We start from the raw sequence: 4,100 nt of genomic DNA on the forward strand, positions 1-4,100 counted from the left end.
GGAAAAATATATAATAACCCAGAACTAAGGCATTTTATATTTTGGCAATATAATCAGAGACAAAATCAGGCAAGTAAAATAATTCTAAATTAAGCTTTCATGTTGTAGAAGAACGAAGTAGCAAAGCGAAAGTATTCAAAATGTTTCACTCTGATGGAAAAGCTGTTGGTGAATAAATCATCTGGGTGAGAGCATAATTTGAAAGATTGAAGAAATATGGCTTTACTTATTGTTGATAAGACAGGGAAGGATCAGGCAAAATTGAAAAGCAGAACTGAATTTAAGAACTAGGAAAAGTGAAAGATAAATGAGCAGAAACATAATCAGATAATAGGTACCAATGACAGGAATACAAGCAAATGTCAGTTATTACACTACATGTGGATTGGCTGACTCCCTTATCAAAATACAGATGTTGTCAGATTGGGTGTCAGCCCATAAGATTCATACAGTTGCCCTTCATTATCCTCGGGCTATTGGTTCCATGACACGTACCCCCCACCCCGATGATAACAAAATCCATGGATGCTCCATTAAGTTCCTTATATAAAACACAGTAGTACAGGCGGTGCTTGGTCTTTCCAAGTTCCACATCCGTGAATTCGATCTGATGTCAATGTGGAGGGTGGACTGTATATTAAAAAAAGTCAATAAGGTAGATATCATTCATAACAAACTAGCCTAAAAATGAAAACTAAGGCTTAAAGAAATATATGTCAAGCAAGTGAAAGTGAAAAAAATCATACATAGCAAATAAATATCAAATTGGAGCTAAGGGTCAAAAGCATTCTATAGGAGAAAGAGGAACATGTACTTACTAAATTTAAAATCCATGAAGATACCAGCCACTTATAAACAAATGACAAAAAGCCAAATAAATAAAAACTAATTGGAAATGCAGGGCAACTTAACAAAAGCACAAGTTTAGTGGATGATTTAATATACCCTTTTGAGAATGTAAGAAGCCAGTTATACAGATAACCAAATATATAGCAATAACATGAAATATTTAAATAATGCATCATCAGAAGCTTAAATGTTTGTGTGTACAAGTGTTACATGTATGAAATTTTCATCTCTATAGATAATGCACATTTTTCTTTTATCCATACTTCCCTTACAAAAACCTATCATATACTTTATTACAAAGATACTCTTATTTAGTTCCAAAAGGGTAGATATTTTATGTTATAATTTGATGAAACTTAAAAATCAAGAATAGAAACATGATCGAAGAAGATATGTACTTTTTAAATTTTCCACAGGAAAGTAGGATTTATTGTTGGGCACAAGTAAAGAGGGGACAGCACCAAGGCTCTCATGAGTGCAGGGCCCGCCATTTGTCCAGAGAGCCACAATTAAGGATGTAGTTGACCCCACAGCCTTCCAAGATGGACTGCTTTTCTGCCATCATGTTTTCAAATTCATCCGCATTAAACTTAGTAAATCCCCACTTCCTGGAGATGTGGATCTTCTGACAGCCAGGGAACTTGAACCTGGCCCTGCAGAGGGCCTCAATCACATGCTCCTTGTTCTGCAGCTTAGTGCTGGTGGACATTATGACTTGGCCAATGTGGACCCTGGCCACTGTGTCCTGGGGCTTTCCAAAGGCACCGGGCATACCTGTCTGGAGCCTAGATTGGGAATAGCATGCAGTCATGAAGGTCCATTAGAAAGGGCTGTCTCTAAGGTCCCTTGGGGCAACCCATGCAGGTAACAGGCTGCATACACTACCGAGGAGGTTGCTGTTTGCAGCCATTGCACACTGGGCACCCATGGGGAAAGATTTATACTTTTAAAAATTAAGAAACATTCTCCAAAATAGCCACAGGATACTAGATAATATTAAATATTCTCTAGTAAGTAATTGCAAAAGAAAATGATTGCAAATAAACCAGAAAATAATGAAAAGCAGAGCAATTCAGTAAACCTATGGGAATCAAGCAAGAATGTATTTAGACAAATAATTATTACTGCAAATATATTTATTATAAAAATCAGATTAAATAAATTAAATATGTAATAAATTGACACTAAAAAATAAACCACAGAATTGGGAAATTAAATTATTACTAATGAAATATGACAAAAGGGAAAATAATAGAACTGAGCAATAAAATAAATTCTTTTTTAAAAAAAAGAACAATAAACCTTTCATAGCTTAATTTATGTAAAAAAGAGAGAGACAAAATTTACAGCAATTTCTGTTATTTTTAAGGCTCTGTTAATTTCCTATTTATAATCATTCTGCCCATTTTGTTGCTTATAAGGCAAATTATTTTTTACTGTCCTGCAAGTGATCAAGGTCTTCAGGAGAACCTAGATGGTCAATTTTGATAGATCTAAACAAACACGGATAAACTAAATCATCCTACAGAGACCTTGCTTTAGTTATGGACATATAGCAAAATTCTCAAAAATAAAAAGAGAGGGAAAGGCAACTCACTGGCTTATGGAAAGAAAAGTTTCTAAAATGAGACACTAGATAGGGGTATTTTATTTTCTGTCTAAGGATGCTGAAATCTGTGTTAAATGCCTGAAAAGTTTCCACCCATTTAGGGGGCCATGAGGGGAGTTAGTAAGATTATTTCTTAAATTAATGGTACACTCAGCAGCATCAACGTTACCTGGAAACAAGTTAGGAAAACAAAATCTTGACCCAATCCAGTCCAGAGCTACTAAAGTAGAAGCTCTATGCTGTAACAAGCTCTCCAGGTGATTCTGACACAGGTTAAAGTTTGAAAACCACTGCTTTCAAAGGAAAAGCAACATCCTAAAGATGGATGAGGGGAAATATTGAAGATAGTTGGGTCTCAATAATGTTGTTGAGCTGCTGATTTAATGAGACCTGGGACTGTCCTATCTCCAGAATTCTCTCTCCTCCTCTTCTCTTCCCTTCCCTCTCTTCTCCTTTCCTTTCCTTGTCTTTCTTTCTCTTATTTTTATAAAGCAATACAATGAGATTTAATGCATTGTATGACAGTAAAATTATTAAATCCATGGTTTGGTAAAACCAAAAATACCTTTATAGAAACTCTTGTTTTTGCCAACCAGGAGAACCAACCACAGAGAAAACTGCTTGGCTTGGCCCCAAGAGATCCAAAAAAGAAAATGATGACTAATAGTAAAACCCTGACTGAGGACACAGAGGTCTATGCACAACTATGAAGCTTTGACACTTTTACACCTTTTTAATTTTTCAACTTATCTTTTTCCTTTGTATCTTCCATTAAAATGTTTTTATCACATTATATCCATGTCTTCACAACTAGGTATCTAGTTATTAATAAACAGTGTTAAAATTTTAATTAATGTGACATATCTTGTTTATAGAGGTCGTTTGATTATCCAGATTTGTTTACTTGTTGCCTAAAGCATCTTAACTTAAACTCATAAATAGAAAAAGAGAAACAAATCTAACAATGAAAAAACGAAAATTCTAAGAGAATATGACATGCAATTCAATCACAGTACTTGAGGAAATCTTGAGAAAATTGATTATTTTCCAGCATAATATAAAGTAACAATTTTACAAAGGAGAAGTTAAAAAAATTGAACAGGCAAATACTAATGAAGAAATCAGAAAGGCAATTAAAACTCCACCTTTAAAAGAAAGATATGGAACGCCAATGTTTTCTATTATTTTATGTTTCTAAACAAAAGGTAATTTCTTTATTCTTTAGATTATAAAAACAATTGGAACTTAGTATAAACTTAATATTCTAACAAATAAAGATAATCCAAATTTATAGTCACTTGTAAATATGAATAGAATATGCAGAATTATATATGGATCCAGCAATTCATAAAAACAACATAATATGATCAGTCAGCTTTTAATATAGAAAATTAATTGCAAGGGAAAAAAATAAAGAAGGAAAACAAATAATTTAACAATAGATTCTAGAAAGCTAAGTGATAAAAAATATCAGTCATTCATAGTAAAATTCTAAGTAAGATAGAAATAGAAACTAGTTAAACAGGATAGAGTTAATTTTCAAAGCACAGTAGAAAACATTAGATTACATGATGAAATATTGAAGTATTTTCTCTTAAATTCAAGAATAAAAGAGGAATGCTTTTCCTCACTATATAATTCA

General features: G+C 33.1%; 1 non-coding gene across 1 annotated transcript; it reads right to left on the reverse strand.

The window, feature by feature from the left end:
* Positions 1 to 1,677: 1,677 nt before the first annotated feature.
* LOC132501654 (small nucleolar RNA SNORA70) lies at positions 1,678 to 1,813 on the reverse strand. Its single transcript, XR_009534277.1, has one exon. It is a non-coding gene; the product is annotated as a small nucleolar RNA SNORA70 (small nucleolar RNA).
* Between the last annotated feature and the right edge of the window lie 2,287 nt (positions 1,814 to 4,100).

Source organism: Mesoplodon densirostris, chromosome 1, assembly GCF_025265405.1.
Source record: "Mesoplodon densirostris isolate mMesDen1 chromosome 1, mMesDen1 primary haplotype, whole genome shotgun sequence".
Classification (NCBI taxonomy): Eukaryota; Metazoa; Chordata; class Mammalia; order Artiodactyla; family Ziphiidae; genus Mesoplodon; species Mesoplodon densirostris.